Below are 23,342 nucleotides of genomic sequence, written 5' to 3'. Positions count from 1 at the left end.
ATCATTTGCCTCCAGGAGCCTGAGGTCTGAAAAAACCAGTAATCAATTACATGATAAAATGCAGAAATAAGGGTGGCAGTAGAAATGTGTAGGTGGAGGGAGATAATGCTGCCAGTTTGTTGGGGGAGGCTGAGATACTCTGCCCCTGCCTGTTGAATATATTGTTTTGAAGAGCATGTTGGGCATGTGTTTTTCAAAATCTCCTCTTAATTGAACCAGGCACCTGCCTCTGTGGCATCCTCATGGGCCGTGGTTGAGCAGGAAGTCATCCTCCACGTGAATTAGGTTAATTGGGTGAAAATGAAATGAAAAGCTCTGTAATCTGCGGTGATGGGAAAGCCGGGGCAGCACAGAGCTGTGCTTGCTGCAGAAGCTGCTAACTGAATGATGACCCTGGGCTCTTGCTGGTTACATAAACCATCGTCAGGTGAGAACTAAGCGGGCTGGTCCAGCTGACAGGAGCGAGGCTGCCTCTTCTCATTAGGATCCTGAGTGCACTTCTTTAACTGCCTGGACATGTGAAGAGAGCTCCCTTTTTTTTTTTTTTTTTTTTTCAGTTCACACGTCCTGGGAAGACTCTGGGTGGACTTCACTGAATTCCTGAAATTGGAAGTAGAATGCATATGTGTAGTTGTTCAGTTCTCTGCAAGAATGAGTACAGCTTTAATGAATTTCTCAAAAAGGTCCCTGAACAAAAGAGTATAAAGAACTAGTGATGTGGCTTCTGGTTCCTACCGAAGCGGAATTTTGATTCAGTAGGTCTGGGGTGAGGTCTGGGACTCAGCTTTTTTGGTTTTGTGTATTTGGTGGTAGATTTCCAGGTGATTCTAACCCTCAGTCTTGTGAACCATTGAGCCAGAACTCTACTTCTCAGTCTTCAGTGAGCATATGAAGCTCCTGGGGCTCTTGGTAACACACAGGTTCTGATTCCCACGACTGGGATTGGGGCGGAAATTCTGCTTCTGTCACCAAGGTGCTGCTGCTGCTGCTGCTGGGCGAACCACACTTCGAGTGTAAGGCTCTAAAGGCACCCTTACTCGGGCCAGTTATGGGACATCGGTTAGATTCAAACCACATCCAATTCCTCTGCTTGAGAATTGAGGCAAATTCCTCAAGCCACTTCCCTTTGATGAACATTATTAGATGGAAGTGAAGATATTTCTTAGGTGTGTTGAGTACTTCAGAGCCCCCAGATTCCATTTCTAGGGGCATAATGGAGAGTGGAAAGAATAAGTCAGCGGTTTGATGGGCTTACATCCCCGCCCTGATATTGATCACTCTTGTGTATCTTTAGGGATGATAGCTATAAATAATGGAATGTATGACTAATAGTGGCTTAAACCAATTGGGGTTTACTTTTCATACATAACAAAAAGTGTGCAGTGGTGTTGGGATTGTTGGGTCAGCTGCCGATATTCAAGGACCTGGGGATATTTTGTCCTCCTGCTCAATGTTGCTAGCATGTCTCTAGCATGACATGAAAGCAAATCTCCCAGCATCCTGTCAGGATTTGGTGCAGGAAGGAGGGACCCTGGTTGGAATCATGTCACTGAACCAACTCCAGCTGCAAGAAATGTTGGAAAACAAGAATGAACATTTTCAACTTCTATTCTTTTTTAAAATTAATTGATTAATTACTTTTTAGGTCATGCCCTATAGCATGTGGGATCTTAGTTCCCCAACCAGGGATCGAACCTGTGTCCCCTGCATTGGGAGTGCAGAGTCTTAACCACTGGACCACCAGGGAAGTCCTCAAACTGTTTCTTGAGAACAGCAAGAGGGGAGAGATGTGAGACACGTTCTTGGGGCAGCTCACTGTAGTTTCTGCCACATCCTGTGGTTCTGACTGCACCTTACTGACTCTCCCTGAGCTTCCATTTCCTTATTTGTAAAACAGGAGAATTAAGTGTCGTGTGTGATTCCCACACCAGAAGCAACGGCATCACCTGGAAACTTGAGTCCCACCCTGGACCTACTGAATCAGAAACTCTGAGGTGGAGACCAACAATCTCTGTTTCAACAGGCCCTCTGGGCATTTCTGATGCACTCGCAAGTCTGAGAACCACTGCCTAAGAGACTTCTGGGAAGACTAAGCAAGATGATTATTTAAGGCTTTCGACACACAGGGAGTGTTCGTAACTTGGACCCTGGCCGTTCACATCTGAGACCCAAACAGACTGTGATTGAGTCCATTTCTTGGAATGCTGACTTGGGATCAGAAGTTTAAAAAACATCCAAGAAGGAATTTCCAAGGTTTGTTCTGACTGGTGATATCAGTCATCTGAATCCCTGGAATCCTTTGAGGATCTGTTGACTAAGGGCTCTAAGGAAAGGCTACTGAGCTGAAGAAAGTCGACATCAACTATTCCTATATTTTTCCAGATGATCACAGCTTTTTTGAGATAAAAGTCACATACCGTAAGATTCGCCCTTTCTAAGTGCATAATTCAGAGACTTTCGGTACGTTCACTGAGTTGTGTAACCATCCCCTATCAGATTTCAGAACATTTTAATCACCCCCCAAAGAGAGTTTGTATGAACTGGCGGTCCCTCCCCATCCTCTCCTCCTTGCAGCTCTCCACTAATCTACTTTTTGTTTCTAAGGGTTTCCTCTATCTGTCTGTCTACCTACTTATCTATGATTTATTTTTTATTATTTTTTTAACTGATTTGTTTACTAGAAGGAATTGCAAGATTAATGTTGACATCATTGAAGAAACATCACCATTCTGAGACTGAAGTCCAATATGAGTTCATCCTGTGATGTGGCTGCCAATGAAAACAACAACAATGATGATATTGTTTATTTTTGACAGAGGTGATTCCGTTGTTCTACTGGGATATCAGAACCCTGGGGTAAATTACTGCATGTCTATGGCCTTCGGTCTCATCTGTAAAGTAGGGGAGCTGGACTTTCTGAGATGATCTTTAAGGGCCTCTGGTTCTGAAAGTCAAAATTGTGGTTTTGAGCTGGTTGGAGTCAACCACAAGCTCTGCCCTTAGCTCTGGGTTCTGCATTGTGAATGGGACGAATTGGTAATGATCCATTGAAGAGGAGGTAGATGACCAGGTTGGGGAGGGCCCTGAAGCCTTGGCAGAGGAAACTGGGGTGTTGCTTTGGAGGAAGGATGGGGCTGGGGGTATAAGAGCCCCTGCCTTGAAAGGTCTATCCTGGGAAGAGGAAGCACCCAGATTCTATGGGGCTCAAGGGGCAGATGGATGACTAATGGAAAACGCTGTAGATCAACATTAAAGGAAACTACAGTAGTCAGAGATATCAAATGTGGAATGGATTATTTTGATAGGTAACAAGTACCCTGTCACTGGAGGTATGCTCTTGGAATGGTATTTAAACCTCCAGTGGGAGTCTTTCAGTTGTTTTGCCAAAATATGATGCTGCAAATCTCTGAAAGTCTGAGATCAAAGTGAAGTAAATTGTGTGTACAAAATCCTTGTCTCTTTCCCGCTTCCACAGACAACAGCTTATGGCAAAAATTGCAGATTTTATTTGTGGCCCCTGCCGACCCCTCCTTTTCCTTCCTGAGAAAATGTTTACCTGCTGCTGCTCCTCTCTAACTGGACTTGTGTTCTGCTTATAGGGGATTTCTCCAGGGGTGTGTGAAAAAAACAGTCCTCCTATTGGCATTCTGTCATCACTGAAACAGCAAGCATTTGGATTCAGAAACGGTCCCCGTCTCAGTGTAATAGGAGAGAGGCATGGAAACAGATATTATTGTAGAGGGGTCTGGGGGCTTCACAGTGGCAGAAACACAGCTGAACGGGAACATCAGACAGGTGAGGGCTTCTCTGCTAGGATGGCTAAGGATGCCTTTGCAACCCAGAAGCTTAATTTGAGCCCTGATAGAAACAAGGAATCCCCATCAAAGGCAAAGGCTGAGGGGGTTGCTTTTGAGGTTGCAACTCCTGTTAGAAAATTCCCTACCAGTTCCCTTGGTACCAGAGTGGCAATGCCGGATGGATCAGCACTGAGGCTGGCCAGGCCATGTCTCATCATTGGATTTGCTTCATGTCCCTGAATCTTCACATCAGCCCAGGGAGATACGTTATCATTATTTTTATTTCTGATTTACAAAGGTGGGAACTGAGCCATCAACTCGCCTAGGAGTTTACACAGGAGCAGACAGCTCTGGGCAACAGGAGGGACCAGGGACTTAGGCCTCCCGTGGAGATGCCCATTGGATTGGCCTCAAGAGATGAGCAGAGGTTGGTCAGGGTTGGAGTCGACTTTGGAAACATACAGTGTGAAGCTGAGGAGAGCCTGAAGCATCAGAGGTGCTCGGCCTTTCCGTGTGGCTGAGCACTGGCCCTGTCCAGATGGTGAGGAGTGGGCAGAAGGCAGCTGCCTGGGAGGAGAGACCAGTCCACGAAGGACTTTTGTGTCTTGCTCTAGGCAGTCGGACTTTGAGCTCTAAGGCAGTTGGGTGGGTGTGAGAAGTCTCTCCAGGCAGCTCTTGGCTCTTGGGAAGTGGGCTTTCCCTCCACTGTCCTGTCCCCTGCTTCCCTCTGGGTCGAACTTCCCCACCTTGACCTTCTCTTAACAAGTGCGTGTTTGTGACTCTAGCGAGCTTCGTCACCGAGGGGCCCGTCTCACCTGATCTGCCCCAAGAAACTTCCCAGGAAAAGACCTTTGAAATCTGGTCCCCAACTGCTATGAGGTGCATCTCCTTCCAGCAGGGCTGCCCTATCCTGTGGATGCTGAATTTGACTTTGACTCAGCTTTGCTCACCATATGCAACACCAAGACTGGCCGTGTTAGGGAGAGGTCTTCCTTTGGGGTCCGACACAAAGTGTGATGATTTAGGCTCTTGCAGGACTCTTCATGAAAGGCTGGGCTGTTAGGGAATCCACTCCCAGCATGCATTGTGTGGCCCTTGTGTCCTGGCAAGTGGATGGTGGGAAACACAGTTAAGACTTTGGTACCAAGGGTACCAAAATTTGGATGCTGGCTTAGCCCGTCTCCGGCTGTGTGACTATGGATGATAAACTAGGTTAAAAATACCTGTTAAAGGTTGAAGATCATAGAAAGTATAGCTAGCTGGGAGGTGTTTGGGCACCGAGTTTTTTATTCTTTGTATTTAATTCTTTGCAGAGCCCCTGACAGGGTGTCTTGAAGAAGCTCCTCCTTCCCGGGGCCCCAGAGTGTGAGCGGAGTTTATGATGGTCCCCAGGCAGTTGGGCCCTCTCAGTGTCTCCTGCAGACAAAGGTTTAGACTGAACTTCACCCTCTGCACAATGAGGAACATGTTTTAAAGGCCTCACTTGTCAAAAAAGACTTATAAAATGGACTTAACGAGACTTCTGGATAGAGTGGGAGCCCTGGAATTGGCTGGTCTGGTGAGCAGGGCTGGAATGCAGCCTCCAGCGTGCCTGCCACACTGCACTCCGTGTCTGTCACATCCCGGCTGGGTCACGTGCCCCCTGCCCACCCCTCCTTTTACTTCCTGCTGAAATGTTTACCTGGCGTTGCTTCGAGATGACTGACTGTTAAATGCCCTGCAAATAGAAAACTCTGCTGTGAAGTTACACTGGAGGAAAGTCCAGAAAACCCTACAGTTTAATGTTCCAGGCAGCTTCTCTTGAACAGAGGCCAGGCAGCAGAATCCTGCTAGGCTAGCCCCTTCACTTTCTGAACGGGGAGACTGAGGCCCAGAGGGGAGGGAGCTTGCATATGACACATACTTTACAAGAGTAATTTTTAAAAAGATTTAAAACATGAATAGATAATACATAGGATACAGCTTTATGCTGGGTGAGAGCTCTTAGACTCTTCCCACCACCACCACCCGCTCCTTACTCCTGCCTACTCCTGATCCTTCATTTTCTTCCATAAACAGAGAGCAGTTTATCCTCTCAGTACCAAATGAGGTGGGTAGCATATTGTTCCCATTTTATAGAAACATTAACTTTTGTTTTTTTGTTTTTTTCTGAGCATGCCTCTCAGCTTGTGGGATCTTAGTTCCCAAACCAGGGATCAAACCTGTGACTCCTGCAGTGGAAGCTCAGAGGCCTAACCACTGGACTGCCAGGAAAGGCCCGAGAAACACTGAGCAAATCCACCAGGGTGACAGCTTAGCTGGCTGGGTGGTGATTAAACCAAGATTCCATCTCGGATGCGCCCAGTGACAGGCCTGTCTCTTTATTACCATCCCATTTTACAGATGAGCATACTGAGGCTGCTGAGGGAGGGTCTTACCGCCCGAGGTAGAGGCTGATCCATGATGCAGATCAACCCTGGCCTTGTGGAAAACCACTGGTCCTTTCCCAGAACTTCTGACCCCTGCCTACCCGTGGTCAGCTCCCGAAAATTCAAGTCTGTTTGTTAAGCCCCATGGCCCTTTTTGTTGTTAGCAATATTTGAACTTCAAAAATGAGGGAGTGTGGGGGCACAGGCGGCTTCTGTGGGACAGAGATGGTGAGGATGGATGTTTTCATGTTCAATGGGCAGCCCCAGGCCAGATTCCCGATTCCCTTCGGCATCTATTTTCTCCTTGGCCCCTTTCCTGGTGCATAGTAAGTGCTCAATAAACAGTCCCTGAATAAATGAGTGGCCGAATGGGATGAATGAACTGTGCTGTGTGAACGTGTTAGGTCCTCATTTGGCCACTGGCTCCTGGTTCTTGGGGACGGGGCCTCTCCCTCCCTTTGCCTGTAGGGCCTGGCACGGTGCCTCGGCCGGAGAAGGCTTTCCCGGGTACACGCTGAACAAGTGCTCTGTAGACTGCTGGTGCTGAATCACCCAGCTGGCCTTGGTCTGTGTAGGAATTTGGACCCCACTTTTGGAAATATTCTCATCTGGGTGCATTTATAAACATGTGGCCGTATTTTTAATCTTGCAACCACTTGACCTCTGCAGTAGAGCCATTGTTAGCTGGGAAGGGCATCCTGTGCGGCCTGTGACCTCACTGACGGAGAACTGGGAGCAAGGGAGGGGCTCACGGAAGGCACTGCAGTGCCAGGGCCAATGGATCGCCAGCCAGGAGGAAGTGGAGACCACCACCTACAGAGTAGAGCTCACCCTTTGAGAGCTCACTAGTCTGAGAACACGGGTGCCTTGACCCCCTGAATGTGATTTGTTAGTAAGAATTGGATTCAGTTGGGAGGATTTGAAACATTGCCCTTCCTCCAAATCCCTCAGCTTGTGACAGTGTCAGGGGCTTAGGCTCCTTGTCTTGTTGCTGTTCTCAAGATCACCTCCTGATCCAAGATGCCAGTTGTAGCTCCAGCCATTATATCTGCATTCCAGAAAGCAGGAAGGAAGAAAGATAGAGATTAGGACAAGCACACTCCCTGGGAGCTGCAGAAAGCATTTCCAATTATATTCCACTGATCAGAGCTTAGTCAGTTGGCCAAATATAGCAGCAAGAGAGGCTGTAATTTATTCTGCGTATCCATGTCCTCAGCCAGAGTCAAGGGGTTCTGTTATTGAGAGAGGAGAGGGGAGTCAATAGTGGAAGATAACTAGAGTCAGATCCACAAATGCAAGCTTCCCTTCCTCCTGTTCCACCCTTCTGAGCCTCTGGGCCAGAGAAGGTATTATTTAAAGTTGACTGCCTTAAGGAATCAGAGTTTCAGAGAGTGAATGGCTTGCCCAGGTCACAGAGTTGGATGTTAGAGGAGCTGGCATTTGAATCTAGACCTGTCTGGAGGATGAAAACTGAGTCGTTCCCTTATCCTGCTCTTTGATTGACGTGATGTTTTCCCATGAGCACAAAGGACCACTCTTGTCTGTGTCTGAGCTACATCAGCACCCAGAAAACATAGGGAATGGCCATGACTCATTGCTTTCAACTTGTGTGCCCACTGCGTGCCATTTATCCTTCTTCAACTTGGAGGTCTGAGAGCTTCTTGACGCCTCTTCTCTTCTTCTCCTCTGCATGCCTGATCTTCCTACAGGGTCGGACACATACGGCATGCTCTGTCAATTTTTGTTGAGTGAAATCGATAAGCCTTGCCTTGGGAAAATCACCTTCAAATCATGGTATCACCCCTGCCAGGTAAGCATTGTAAATCAACTATACTTGAACACAAATTTTTTATTGTTACTATAGAGTGACCATTTGTTACTCTGGACTTTCTCAGGACTCTCATCCATGTGTCCCAAAGAACCAACCCATTCTGCATTTATCAGACACACAGGGGCTTCAGAAGCCCAGTCTCTATCTCGCACTGTTCAGGATCTCCCCACCCAGCTATGCCGGGTGTGTTACCAGATCCTGGGGTCTAAGAGGTGAAGGATAGTTGCTGACATTTTGCAGAGCTACGGTGAAGCCAGCACTTTACCAGGTGCTTCACACAATCACTCCAATTCCACTTAACCCTCAATACCACCCTTTCAAGAAGGTGGTATTCCCACTTGACAGGTGAGGAGACAGAGGCTCTAATTATGGGATGCGATTTTTCTACAAGCCACACAGCTCAGAAGTGGCAAACTGGCTTTTAACTGGACATCATTCATGCCGTTCATCAGTTTTTAATTACTCACAGATTTGTCAAGTCAAGTCATTGAAATGGGTGCTTAGCAGTACCCTTGCCAGCAAAAACCCAGGAGCTAGGTAAATGACAGAGATCTCGGTTTTCTCTGGTCACATATTATCAGGAACCCCCATCTTTGGCCGCCTCCAATGGCCCCCTCTCTTTTTTTACAAACCTTCCCCTTTAGCTGAGGGCGGGGTGAAGGGGAAGTGGTCGGCCAAGGCTATACTGCGAGTCAGCCTGACCAGGGAAGGGATGAGGCTGGGTCTCCGGGTCTGCAGCTCCCGGGGGTCGGCAGGGTGTCCCAGCACGCTTCAGCACACACGTCAAGGGGGCAGGGGCAGCCGTCAGGTCTCAGGGCAGCCCTGCGTGGTTGCCGAGGGCTTTTCCGTCATGTCTTTATTGCCTCTGGCCCACACCAGTCCCAGAAGGGCGGCTCAGAGTGAGAACTCACTTTACAGCCAGGGGAGAGGAGGTCCTGCCAGTTTAAAGGGAGGATCTGGAAGCAAAAAGCCAGCGCATGTCAGATGGGGCTTTCTGGGCTCCTCCAGGCCCCGCTTAGCTCATGTGTTCATGCATTTTTAGGATGTCTTTTGGGCCAGACCCTTTTCTACCCATGTGCCCTCCTCCTCACCCTCTGGGCTCCGGCGTGCTGGCTTTCCTGGTGTTCCTGCAGCCTTCCACACTTGTTCAGGCCCTGGAGCCTCTGCCTGGCTCTTACCCCTGCCTGCGAGGCTTTTCTCCCCTTTCTCTGTGTGACTGGCTCCCCGTTCCTTATATTTCAGCCCCATGACCTTTATTCAAAGGCTTTCCCTGGGTACTCGATATAGGCGCTGCCGAGACCTGCTTGATCACAGCATGTGCCTTTCTATTTATTTACTTATTTTTATCGAAGTCGAGTTGATTTACAGTGCTGTGTTAATTTCTGCCATAGAGCAAATGATTCAGTTGTACATATATCTACATTCTTTATTCTATTCTTTTTCATTAGGGTTTATCCCAGGATATTGAACATAGTTGCCTGTGCTATACAGTAGGACCTTGTTGTTTAGCCTGTGCCTTTTAAATATATTTTTGAAAAATTATCTGACACCCCCACTCCCACCCCCAGTGTAATTTTATGAGAACAACAACCCTCTTACGAAGGCAGGATGCTTAGAATAGTGGCTCAGAGCAGGGGCTGGCAAACTTGTTTTGTGAAGGGCTAGATAGTGAACTCTGGGAGATTGTGAAGGACAGGGAAGCCTGGAGTGCTGCAGTCCATGAAGTCACAAAGAGTCAGACATGACTGAGGGACTGAAAAAGATAGTGAATATCTTAGACTTTGAGGGGCCATATCACTCTGCTGTCCCTGCTCGACTCTGCCATTCTCCCGGGAAAGCAGCTGCAGCAAAACTTTGTTTATAAAAACAGGTGGGGACTTCCCTGGTGGTCCAGTGGATAAGAATCCTTCTGCCAATGCAGGGGACACGGGTTAGATCCCTGCTCCAGGAAGATTTCACATGCCACTGGGCAAGAAAGCCTGTGAACAACAACTACTGAAGCTGTGTGTGCTGGAGCCAGCCAGTGCTCCGCAACAAGAGAAGCCACAGCAGTGAGAAGCCTGCACGCTGCAAGAAGAGGTACCCCAACTCACCGCAACTGGAGGAAGCCCCCACACAGCAAAGACGATCCAGCCCCAGAATAATAGTAGCCACAACGACAAAAAACAGCTGGTGTGCAAGATTTGGCTCAGAAGCTGTAGTTTGCAGAGACCCTGGCTCAGAACACTGAATCAGCTGAACCGAGTTTGAATCCTCCCTCTGTCTCATTTTTTCATGAAATCTTGTGTGAGTGTCTACCTTTCTCGGTGCCTCAGTTTCCCTCTCTCATCTGTGTGGAGGAGATGACAGAGCTGGTCTTATGGATTCTTGTGAGATACGACTCGTATCTGGCTGGTGTGTTGCTCAAGGTCCAGCCCTGCATGAGGTGCTGGCACAGAGCAAGGACTCGACACATACGTATTTGTTAAGCAAATGAGTGGCTGAGCGATCTGCTGGCCTTGTGCTAGGCTCCAGGGGATATGGATGAACTATAATCCTCGGGACACTCTGCTGTCCAGGTGCTAAGAGTTTCAGAGCTCTGGCAAATGGTTTTGACAGCATGGGTAGCAAGTGCCCCCTCCCACAGGCACGTGAGATGGGTGCAGGCAAGAGGGATGGTGGGCGCGGTGGAAAACTCAGGTGTGCACATCCCTCTAAATTGTGGCCACGGGCCATGCAGGCCCAAGTTGCAGGCATTCTGATTTATTCAAGAGGTTGGAAATTTGTACTTTGAGGGACAGTCTCTCATTTTTTACAAGTAACCACTGATACAATAGAGCCAAAGGAACCAAATAACACCAAAATAGCCAAATGGACTAATCGGAGGTCGGGTTCTGCCATCGTCTCCTTCTCACAAGTGAATTCTATGGATAAAGAAACTGAGAGTCAGGCACGTGACGTGTTTGTCCCCAGACATGTGGCTGGCATGTGGGATATGAACCCATGTTGACTGACTCCCACACATGTGGGTTCTATGGCAGACGACTCAGGTGGAATTGAGGAGGAAGCAAGGAGGGCTTGGGAGGTGTGTTTTGGGTACTCAGAGCTCAAAAGCCGTCAGACTCTTGACTCTACCCCAACCTAACCATGAGGGTTGGCTATAGGACAGCCCCCTGCAGTGGACTGACCGCAAAAGCCAGCCAAAGGAATGCCCATCCCAAGAGGACTCGTTACTTGACCCTCTAGGTGCCCCTTCATGTTGCCAGCCTGGTCTTCTGCTGTCTGTGTGATTTCTAGTGTCTGTTATCCCCTCAGTACAGGAGCCTCCGTCTCCTGGTCCCTTTCGCCTGTCACCCCAGATGGCCCACGAGAGGGAGGGTAAAGGGAGGCCTGAAGACACGGTGTCTGGTGGCAAGCACAGTTTTTGCAAACTGACAGACCTTTTTGGAAATCCCGGCAATGCAGCCCGTTTCCAGCTGGGTGAACTTGGAGCCCTTCCTGCCCCTCTCTGAGCCTCAGTCTCCTCACCTTTGAAGCAGGTGCAAGAGTCCATGCGTTGCAGAATTGTGCTGAGGTGATGCATGCACCCTGGTGGCTCCTGGGCGGGAATGCCAAGGTCGCACACAGTGAAGGTCCCCTTTCTTTCTCCCCGCCTCCTCCGCTGCCCGCCCTCTCCTGCACCCCACCCCGTCTGGCCCCCGCTGCGGTCCTCTGGTCTAGATTCTGAGAGAAGTTTGTGGAACCTGGGTGGATCTCGGCCCCTGCAGCCCCTCTCCCCAGTGCCAGGGCTCCAAGGGAAGGGCTCGGGCATAAATTACGCCCATCTGTTCCCTTCCTGCTGAGAGCGGGGAGGAGGGGGAACACATGGGCCCTGGTGGATGTTGTACTTTCCACGTGCAGCTGTCAGGAACAATGGAAGGGAGGAAGGCAGGCCCAGTGAGGGGTCCACTCCACCCAGCCTCCCCGCCCCTAGCGGGGACCTCGGGAACTGGATTCTCTCAAGGCCGCACTTCTTGGAGAACAGAGACCCCCTCCGCGTGCCAACCCAGATGGTCCTCAGGGTCACCCATGTGCGCCCTGAAGCTCATCATTATTCGTTCATAACAGCACTCGTTCGTTTATCCATTCCACAAACGTTTCCTGAGCGCATCCTCTAGGCAGCCAATGCTGTGGGCTAAGAATTGAGATGAGCGTCTTGTCTTTGGAGAGCCAACGACGTGGAAACCAGCTGGCTTTGAGTGCAGCGGTGGAGGTGTGCACAGGGGGCTGTGTAAACCCAGAGCGGGGAAGGCCTCTTGGGGTCACCTTTTGATATGGACAGGAGGAAAGTGCCCCACAGACAGACAGCAGGGAGTCCTTGGCGGGGCGGGTGCCGCAGGAGGTGAGGCGTGGCCACAGCCCTCCTCTTGCCTCTGTGTTTAGTTCTTCCTCTCTGCTGCATCCTCCCCATCAGTGCTGAACCACAATCAGATCGCTCACTTCAGAGCAAACCCTCCGTCCACCCCATGCTCCCGCCCCATCAGTTTCCTTCCCAGCCAATTCCCCGCATCAGTTTCCTATGCTCTATCTACTGCCTCCATTCCCTTCCCTCCGCTCACGCCTGCTCTATTGATACTTCTGAGAAGGTCAGCATTTCCTCTATGTTCCTGAGTCAGTAGGCATTTCCCTGCCATTTGGTTTGATTTTTCCTGCAGCACTGGACATGGCGGACCACTCTGTCCTTCTGGGCTCCTGCTCTTCTCAGGCTTTGAGACATCACAGGCTCTCGGCGTCCCTCCTGCCCTGGTGGCTGTGCTTCTTCCTCAGTCTCCTCTGGTGGGTTTCACTCATGCCTATCAGATTTTTAAACACTGGAACTCCTCAAAGCTGGAAGTTAAGTCCTCCTGTGAGCTGTCTTTAATTTTATCCTTGGTTGCCTTATCCACTCCCATAATTCAATGGCTATTTCTATGCTGATAGCTCCCAAACCTTCATCTTTCTGTGAAGACCTCTAGCTTCAGACCATATAACCAGGAGCCTAGCTACCAGCATCTCCACTTGAATACTGCCCTAACTTCCCAAGCTCAACAACTGAATTTGTTACTCTCCCTCCTATCCCAGTCCCTCCAAGTTGTGGCTCCATCACACATGGCATTGCAGGTCAGAGACCTGGGAAACCATCCTCAGCCACTCCTCTCCATCATTGCCCACATCTTAGCCCTGCAAATCCTGCATCCTGGGAAACCCCTCGGTCCTGGGTATACTGGGACTGGGATGGTTGGTCACTCTTCTGAAATCCAAAGGCTAAACACAGGGCATCTTCCGTGACTTAAAAGGCTCTGAGGAGATGGCTTGGAGAACATACACCTATTTAGGGAGACTGCTTAGGAGGCCTTTGGGCTTCAGAGGTGGCATGAACTTGGGCATCAGCCAGGGAATTGGACTGTGGGGGCTGTAGCCTTACAAGGTCAACTCTTCATGGCTTGGAGGCCAACTGAAGGTGGCAGTGACAGAGCTAAGTGAGTTGAAGTTGTCTCCTAGGGTTTGGGCTTGGGACTTGGGTGTCTGGGTGAAGGTCTCTTGGTGGATAAATTCTGTGTGACCGTGGTAGACACTGGAAATCAGTCAGTGTGGCTGTTGGGATTCCTTGAATGTCCGGTCCCCGTATTTTTGTTAAAATTACATTTCCTTGCATCCTTCTTGGATATATTTTATCCCTCCCCTCCCGGTGCCACCACCTCCGCCCCACCTCCCACCCCGGCCTCCCCCCAACTTTACAGCTCCAGGCAGAAAAAAGCAGGACTCATGTTGAGTCAAGGGGAGAGACACATTTTTCAGACTCACACGGGATGCTGTAGCCCAGGCAAGCGGACAGACAGCTGGACTGGCAGTAGAAAGTCTGGGCTCCGTTCTCAGACTGGTGTCTCCCCAGCTCTGGGACCTTGGGCCAGTCCCCCTCTCTCTCTGGGCTCCCCCACTCCTACCTTTCCAGTGCGGGGGCGGCGGTCAGAGTAATTCGGGGGCTCTGAACCCTGACTGCACATGAGAATTCTCTAGAGGGTTTTACAAAATACAAATGACCACCCCCTAAAGATTCAGATTTAACTGGACTAGGGTGGCATCCACACATCGCCTTTTTTTTTCAGAAACATGTTCCCCAGGTAATTCTCAAGGGCGGCCAGTTTGAGAACGACTGGATCAGATGATCCTGGAGCCGGCTCACCTCTTTGGACTCTCAGGGTCTCCCTGGTTGGCCTGCCTAAGTCACCTGCGCCTCATGATCTGGCCTTGAACTGGAGCTCTGGGCTGGCTAGCGGCAGAGGTGGTTTTCAGCTGAGGCCGGGGAAGCAGAAAGGCGAAGACAGGAGAGAGGGGGTGGGGCGGGAGTTCTGGGAGGAGGAACAGATTGAAGCTATTAACATTTGATCAGTTTGGTATTGTTCTTCTGGAGACCACAGCTCATGAGGCTGCTTAATAAACGTCTGGTCAGGGTCCAATCCCAGCCGCCAAATGGGTGTTGCTATGGTTTCCGAGGAGGTTGTTTCCCACACAAGTCACTGCTTCCCACCCTGAACTGCGAAAGACCAGCGCCTTCCCCGTGCTCCTTAACTCTGCCCCTTCCCAGCCGAGCTGCAGCGGGAGAACACTGCACGCTTGTCCCAGCGGGACTGGCCTGGGCGGCATCAGCTGAATCAGCCCCCGAAAGCAGCCTCGTGCATCCCCAGTCTGCCCTCTGCCCTGTGGTCCCATCCCTCAGCTCGTGTCATTTCTGTGCCCCAGGTTTCAGGGGCCCTGTGTGTGGACCCTGTTGCCCCTGACTCAGGGAGTGGAGTAGTGGTGAGGCTGGGGCTGACGGGCACTGTACGTGTGTGGGTGTGTCTACTTGAATGTATGTGTTCTTGTGACTGAACATGTGTAGGTGAACATGTGAATGTTTATGTGTAGTGTGTGTGGGTGCTTGAGTGTATTTGTCAGTGGATGAGTGTGTACCGAGGATGACTCTGTGTGTGTGTTTAAGGATGTGTGTGTGTGTGTGTGCGTGTGTGTGCGTGAATGGCCAGAACTGGGAGTAAGCACCAGGCGATGCTGCTTAATCTTCAAAAAACATATTGTGATACATTTAAGACAAATGAACATTTATAGAATCCAACAAGAAACACCCATATAAATACCACCCTGCTTAAGAGGTAAAACTGGACCAAACAACAGCTAAAGCTTTCTATGCACTCTTTCCTGATTGCATTCCCTTCCACCCTCAAAGTTAATCCTATAGTGGATTTGGGGCTATGTTTTGCATAACAGTACTCATCTCCCCGGTTGGTTTCAAGGCTTCTTCGACACTTTCTATGAAACACAATTAATTGTGAGTATGTGCACGTGTGTGCGAGCACATGTGTAGAGTTGGGTGTTACAAGGGAAGGACATGAAGTGGTGGATAATATTGGAGAAACCTTGTAAAGCAGAAAGGTTTTAATAATGCACCGGGGCATCTTGATGTCTGACTGGAGGCAAGGATCCTAAACTCTCTGAGCTTGCTTCCCACCTATAAAACAAGATGAGGATGCAATACAATATGTGCTGAAAGAAATGGCACAGGGTTGCAATGCAATTATCTTTAATTTAAAAAAAAACTATTAAAGAGGTGGCAAGAAGGCCACCCAATCTTGCAGAAGAAAATTAAAGGATCAGATAGACATTATTTGGGGGTGGTGGCGGAGGTGTGCTGACTTAAGCTGGGTCCTCCCCTCTTCCCTCCCTCTTTCCCTCCTCCTTCCTTTTAAATCTATGTATTTATTTACGTCTGTGCTGGGCCTTCATTGTGTCACATGGACTGCTCTCTGGGTAGCTTCTCTTGTTGCGGGCCACAGGCTCTAGGGCACGCGGGCTCAGTAGTTGTGGCACATGGGCTTAGTTGCCCCCGGAGCATGTGGAATCTTCGTTCTCAGACCAGGGATCACACCCATGGACCCTGCATTGGAAGGTGGACTCTTAACCACTGGACCACCAGGGAAGTCCCTCTCCTTTTTCCTTTTGAATTCCTACAGTGCTTTCCTCTTTTGAAGTGGTTTTATGTCTGTGGAGTAGGGAAATTCAAACAGGGGCAGTTTGAGCCCCAACAAAGAACTTCAGTGGAAGGCTCTCTGCCTGCTCACTGCTAAATCAAACTGCAAGGAGAGAGGATCATTTGAGATGTGGCTGATTGGGAATACACAACCAAGGTCAGTGAGCAGGCCAAACAAATCCGGGCTGTCTGGCAATACCTGAGCTAAAATAAAATGACTTGAGAATTGAGGCTAAGATTCAGGATACAGATCCTGTAAAGGAACAAGAGGTTTGACTGGTATGTTCATCCACTCAGTCACTTACCCACCTACATCCTGGGTTTACAAAGGTGGAAGAGATCCTTCTGGTAAGAGAGAAAGACAAGGAAACAGGTAAAGACAGAACATTTGCTTGTATTGTTGGAAATACACAGCAGTGATGGAAACGGCCGGCACTTCACTGATTTTGTCCTGTGTGTCTCTGCTGAATAATTGATGCTTTTGAACTGTGGTGTTGGAGAAGACTCTTGAGAGTCCCTTGGATAGCAAGGAGATCAAACCAGTCAATCCTAAAGGAAATCAGTCCTGACTATTCATTGGAAGAACTGATGCTGACGCTTCAATACTTTGACCACCTGATACTAAGAGCCGACTCATTAGAATAGACCCTGATGCTGGGAAAGATTGAAGGCAGGAGGCAAAGGGGAGACAGAGGATGAGATGGTTGGATGGCATCACCAACTCGATGGATATGAGTTTGAGCAAGCCCTGGGAAATGGTGAAAGACGGAAGCCTGGCGTGCTACAGTCTAGGGGGTTGAAAACAGTAGGACACGACTGAATGAACAACAGCAACGTCTCTGCTAAACAATGACCATGTGCCTCAGATTGTACTAGACACCAGGATGAACTGAGAACCAGGGACCTGAGATGCCAACTAGGTGGTATAACGACAGGATAAATGTGAATCAACAGCTGACAGGGGAGGGGCAGAAAGAGTGCTGTTTATTGAACACATATTATGTACCACGCATTGTGGGGTGCACTGGACCTAAATTAACCCTTATGATAACTACTGAGTAAATATACCCATTTAACAAGCGGTTAAGGTATTTGCTTGGTAAATATCAGAGCAGAGAGTCAAACGCAGGTCTTCCTGATTTTCCAGCTTACTGCTGTTTTTTGAAAATAATTCTGTGGTAAGAACTAGCATATGGCTAGTCTAAGGTAGTTTCCAGTGAATAAGAAAGCAAGAATCTGATACTGACGTGAGTAGTGAGAAAGTCCAATGTAAGATAGAATATTTTGGTTAGCATTTGTCTAAGAAAGCTTTGGAAAGCAAGTTGTAGATTTGGCTTCAAAGGAGTGGTCCTTTCATTCCAGGAACCTCAGTTTTTTTATTTTCTGAGGCTATGGTTTAAATCCTATATTCCTGGTATAACACTATGAGAAGATTCTTGAGACAAGAGAGAAAAGGGGCCTAATATCATCTGTCATGGCAGAGGGACTGAAATCCAAGTTTTATGATCCCTTCTGAACAACTCCGAGCTTTTACAATTTGCTAGAATCACAGAAAGACTTATGTAGCCCAAGTGGGAAAAAATGTCTTGATTGCTAAGACTGTAAAGAGATTTTTCAATTACTTCTTAGTTTTTATTAAAAAAATTTTTTTTGAACCCCAAATCACCCCACAGTTTCCTTAGATGGGCTTAGACATGAGTTTCAAGTTTTCAAAGTTCAACTAGTTTGCAGTTTCCTGTGTCCTAAAAATGTCTCCAATTAAAAGCAAGAAAAAAATGTCATTTTTTTTTTTATCCTCATCAAACTAAAAAATGGCTGAAGGGATTTTATTCAAACTTTCCCCCAAAATTCACCTTTTGCCAAGACCCAGCATGGAAAATTTCAGCCCAAAAGGATCACTCTTTGGCAAGTTACCCGAGCTAATGAAAACAGAGGGGCATAAAAGGAGTCTGTGTGTAGTTCCAACTATAGTGGTCACTGGAGCCCACATTGTGTGAGAAGAAGGACCTCATTCAATAACCCCCCCTTTTAAGTCTTATCATCAATATGGATGAGACTTGGATTTGAAGTGGTCACCAAACAAAAAGCACTTACTTTATGAATACAATTTGGGCAGTGACATTATTTCAAGTGGCTTTACTCAATTATGATTGACGCTGGGATAAACTTATTATACATGGAAAGGTAAGAATTGCTCTAAAGAGTGTAGATTCATTCATTTATTCACAAGTGTTTACTGAGTGCCCGCAATGTGTGTGGCATCTTAATGGAGGGAGTACTATGGTGGGAAAACAGAAGTGGCTTCTGAACGTATGGATTACTGGGGGCGGGGGTGGCAGTGGCAGGGAAGGGGAAGGAAACAGATTATTACGTATGGATTACTGGGGGGGAGGTAGGAAACAGATTGAATTACAAACTGTGACAAATTCCGTGGTGCAACAGAGAGGGGTGCTGAGGTAGAGAAAATTGGGAGTGGTGATGATGGCAGCCTGTATTGTTAGGAGACTAGTGGAGGCGTAATGCATACTCATTCACTAGTTAGCCAACATCTAGTGAGTGGCCACCACGCCCTGGGCTTGTGTTGGGATACAAGTCTGAATACAGAGCTGAACCAGACCTTAATTCTGTTCTCCGAGTGCTCTCCCACCAGTGGGAAAGCTGGCCAGTGAACAAGGAGCTGTGACAGGTGACAGGTAATTTAATGCAGTCATCAGCAATGTCCAGTGGGAGGATGGGAAGGGAAGGGAAGTTGACTAACTGCGTTGGCAGTGGCCCAAGAAGGCTTCTCTCAGGAGGGACAACTGAACAGGCATTTGTGAGAGCTGAGGCTGGAAATGTAGAGACAATGAGAAGTACGACTGTCTACACGGAACCTACGGTCCTGCCTTGCTTCCAGACTCACCTGTCTGAGGGCCTGGATCATGTGGTATGAGCGCCGTAAACCCGGCAGCAAGCGTGGAACTTGAGCCGAGGGGTGTTTAGTAACTTGGGGCCCCTTTCTCTGACGTCTCACGGGGTCTCTTTGGCTTTAGCCTAGTGGTTAAGGGCTTGGCTTCGGCAGTCAGACTCCTTGGGTTCGAATTCCAGCACTAGTACTTTCTATCAGTGTTACTTTGGGTAATTTCTCTCTGTGCTACAGTTTCTCTATAGCCAAGCAAGGATAAATAACCCTGTCTTCCTCCTAGGTTTACTGTAAGGACTAAATGTGATCATGCTTCTATAGTGGCCACAAGTAAGACCAACACATATCACCCAAACATGTCTCTGGGAGCTTCCCCTCACTTCCACACAACCCACTTTTCACTTGGTCCAAAGATTCTGGTTGAATACTTTGTCAGGCAATGTGCTGGGCATTCAGTCTGGCAATGACCATGCAGACAGTGGGGTTTCTATCCTCATGGGTGGCCAAATTCCTCAAGTTCCCTAAATGAAACTTGTTTGCCTATTCCAGAAAATAGCTATTTGTTATCTCTGTAATGCCAAAAAAAAAAAAAAAAGGGTGAGTATCATTTCATTTTTCATCAGAATCTTTGGTTAGGTGAAAAGCTGCCAGAAATTTAGAAATATCTTGCTCCTTTAGACATCGGAAGGCTGGGAGATTTCCCATTATTAATTAGAAATAAAAACTTCTTTGTGGCCTAGCGCAAGGGCAAAACTGTGATTTCACAGGTCAGTGGAAAGCTCACCAACACTGTTTTGCTTGGTATTAATTTTCTTTAGGGAGTAGGAGGAACAGATGGAAGGTGTTTTCCAGAATGATACATCAATGTGGCCATGTATATGCAGTCGAGGGAGATGACTGAGGTGGTGGGGAGTGTTCCCCACGAGTGGACAAGGGCAATCATTTCACCCTCGAGCCTCAGTTTCCTTTCATGCAAAATAGGGATAATAGAACCTCCTATACGGGGTCGTTTGTGGTAGGTGCCACACAGGGTCGAGTCCTGTTCCCCAGTGGCTTGTCCTGGGGAGACTCAGGATGTGGACTCATCTGGGGGCGGTGACACTTCCTCCTTTTCAATTTTCTGGGTCCCTGGACAGGTGAGGAGTTCTGGGGGAACCTGTAGGGGCCTTAGGTGGGTGGGTGGCTAGGTAGCACTCTCCTGGGAAGTCTGTATTCACCTCTGAAATTGCTGAACTCTGCAAGGATCCGCCCCATTTTCTTTGCTGAGCTCGCTCTTGTTTTGTTCCCAGTCCTGCTTTGCAACAAGCAGTTCCAGCATTTAAGAGACTGCAGAGGGGGACTTGAGGGTGTGTGGACCATGCTGTGTGTGACTGGCAGGCTGTTTTAGCGGCAGCTCGGTCTGTGCCTTCAGGCTCCGCGTCACCCTCCCTCTGCCACAGCATCTTCCCATCTCCAGGAAGGCAGGACACAGGACCCAGAAGCCAGGCCAGCGGCCCGAGCCAGGCTGCCGGCGACCAGCCAGCCTTGCCGGCCTCGCTCGGGGGCCCTGCGAGGCTCGGCGGGCCCGGGTCCTCGGGTCACCGGCGATGGCACTCGCGGTGGCTCCCCTGCGCGAGGAGCGCGCGCGGACCTTCCCGCAGACCCTGCGCCCAGCCGGCCTCGGGAACTGACCAGGCCGCGTGTGAGCGCCGGGATTCCTGCTCCTGCCTTAAATATGCCGGTTATTTTTATCTCCCTACGTCAGGCGGCGAAGGCCATCCCACCAGTGGCCGCGGCGGCTGCTACACAATGTTTCCCTTTAGTCGGGAGGGGAAATGGAGGGAGGCCAGACTTCCTGATCACATGGTGCTGAAGTCAATGAAAAAAAATTAAGGGGGACCCCTCCCTTTTTCTGCAATGCCCGATCCAGGTCCCCCCCCCCCGCCCCCCAACCCCGTCCCCCGCCTCCACCCTCAGCCCCCTTGGGCTCCGCGCGTCGGAGAGCAGCAGAGGCTCCAGGCGGAGGGCCAGCGAGGCCGGAGAGAGAGCAAACATAAACACGAGATTGTTGCAGTAATTGGTGCTCTGAAAACACTGAGGAAATGAGAGGCTTGTACGAAACATCAGCCGACAAGAAACGGGGTGATGTCAGACAGCCTTCCAGGATTAGAAACCCTTAAAAGCTCCGAGCCCGCGGCCGCGGCGGAAAGCGCTCGGCGATCCCGGGTAGGGAGCCCTGGATCGCCGCGCGCCTGGCGCTCGCTCGCCTTCGCCTCTCTGCCTGCCTTTTCCTCTCTCCTTTTTTTCTCTTTCTTTCTCTCTTTTTCTTTGTTTTTTCTTCCTTCTTGCTTTCTGTTTCTCCCTTTCTCTTTATTTGCATTCTCTTTCTCTTTTATTTCCCTACCCTTTCTTCATTAAAAAGAAAAGGACAGATCACATCAAATGCTTTCCATTTCTAAGACACCTGGTACTTTTAGATCTTTGTCTGATTTGAAACAACAAACCGTACTCAGCCCTCACACAGACCCCGCGGAGGCAAATTCTGCCCTTGGGTGTCTGTTGTTGGGGTTGCCCTTTTCTCTTCCACTCACTCCCTTTCACTGTCTCCCCCTACCCCTTTTGGGGGGATAGAACTACACGTTGCAATAAAGCCCACACATGTGAAGGCCTGGAAATAAACAAGAGGCGTTTATCAAGGGCAAGCTCCCCAAGAAAATGGGATTATATATGTATATATGTATTTTTTGTAAAAATCCGATATTTTCAAAAGAGAATATGGACTTCCCAGTAACATGTCACCCAGCCTTCAGCTGCTGTGACCTCACTTACTTTTCCTGGACTGAGATAATTAAGAAGGCTAATAGCACACAGAGCGCACACACACACACACACACACACACACACACACACACACACACACTCACTCCTTGACAACCCCCCCTCCCCCAACCCCACAGGGCAGGGTAGCTAACATGGGTGAGCAAGGTCTTGTGCCAGGTCCACCTGGAACCCGGCCGGGTCTTTAAGTTGGAGGCCAGGTCTCATCTGTTCAGTTACACAAAAGGTGCCGCCTGTCGGACTTTCTCTCCTGGTGTTTGCCAGGATTAATGAGGCGCTGTTTGGAAAGGGCCTGAGCCCCTCCGACCAAAGGCACCCACGACACCTTTTCAAAGAATGATTTATGTCCGGCTTTACCCAAATAGGAACCAAAAGAGGGTTTTCTGTTTTCTCATCTTTAGAACAGATGAATTTAGCACCTGGATCCTCGCATTTCAGAAGCTTTAGAATCTGCCTTATTAATTGCTCTGTCACCCTCTCCTGGCAGCGCAGGCTTTTCACCCTCTCTTTTCGAGACCCAGTGAAAGGCCACATCAAGGTCTGAATGTTCTTGGGGAACTGGACGAGTCTCAAAGATTTGGGGGGTTCCCTCACTGCTGCTCATGGTGGGAACAATGTCCCTAACCCTTCCCTATACACTCATAAATCTTGGGATGACTTAGCCCCCCTAAAATTTGACACTCCTAAACTGCAGTAATTTGAGCCGAGTATTCTTTTCAGTCTGATCCAATATACCTATGGGGATACGACCCACCAACAGGTAGATAACAACCCTGTTTTCCAGTTTTCATGGGAACATTTTGTATCTTTGATGTTCCCTTTGAGCCTCGTCTCTTCCCTGATGCCCCTGTATCTCCACTCCCTCTATTTCTCAGCCTAGGGAGCCGAGGGGCTTCCTTGTCTATTCTTGCTCTCTCCCCATATCTATCAAGGTCAATGGATCCTGTTGTTTAGCCTCGGAAAATCTCAGGTTCTCTGGTGCTCCTTCTTACCTCCTGGCATCAGAAACTCCTAAGGTGGACCACCTTTCTCTGGCTGGAGCCTGGGAGTCTCAGAGTTTGAGTTAAAATCCCAGATTTGCTACTTAGTGGCTTCACAACCTCAAGCAAGTTACTTCTGTGAGCCTCAGTTTTTTCACCTATAAAATGGGATAATGATAGACACACCTCATAGGCTTGTTTCGAGGATTAAATCAGATAAGCACATAAAGGACTTAGCCTAGCGTCTACCACGAAGTAGGGGCTCTGTAAACAGAGGCGGATCTTAATTATGTTCGATACTAGTGTTCTTAGTCTACATGTTGCCTCGGGATCACCTGGAGGCCTTGGTAAAATCCAGACTCCTTGGTACTACCCCCCATAGCTCCTGATTCAGTCCGTGCAGGGTGGGTCTTGGGGATCTGTAATTCTTTTTCCTTTTTAAAAAATTTAATTACTTTTTTCCTTCCTGATTTTATCGATGTAATTGACACGCAACATTGTGTAAGTTTTGGGTATATGACATGAGGATTTGAAGGACGTGCATTTCTAACTAGCTCCTGGTGATGCTGATCTGTAAGCCTGCAGAC

At 48.8% G+C, this 23,342-nt stretch overlaps 1 non-coding gene across 1 annotated transcript; it reads right to left on the bottom strand.

Annotated features, from left to right (window-relative positions):
- Positions 1-1,674: 1,674 nt before the first annotated feature.
- On the bottom strand, positions 1,675-1,747 carry TRNAG-CCC (transfer RNA glycine (anticodon CCC)). Its single transcript has one exon. It is a non-coding gene; the product is annotated as a tRNA-Gly (tRNA).
- Positions 1,748-23,342: the final 21,595 nt, after the last annotated feature.

The sequence above is a fragment of the Odocoileus virginianus genome, chromosome 31 (genome assembly GCF_023699985.2).
Source record: "Odocoileus virginianus isolate 20LAN1187 ecotype Illinois chromosome 31, Ovbor_1.2, whole genome shotgun sequence".
In the NCBI taxonomy this organism is placed as follows: Eukaryota; Metazoa; Chordata; class Mammalia; order Artiodactyla; family Cervidae; genus Odocoileus; species Odocoileus virginianus.
Note: the sequence above shows the minus strand (reverse complement) of the source record. Positions and strands in the feature narration are given on the sequence as shown.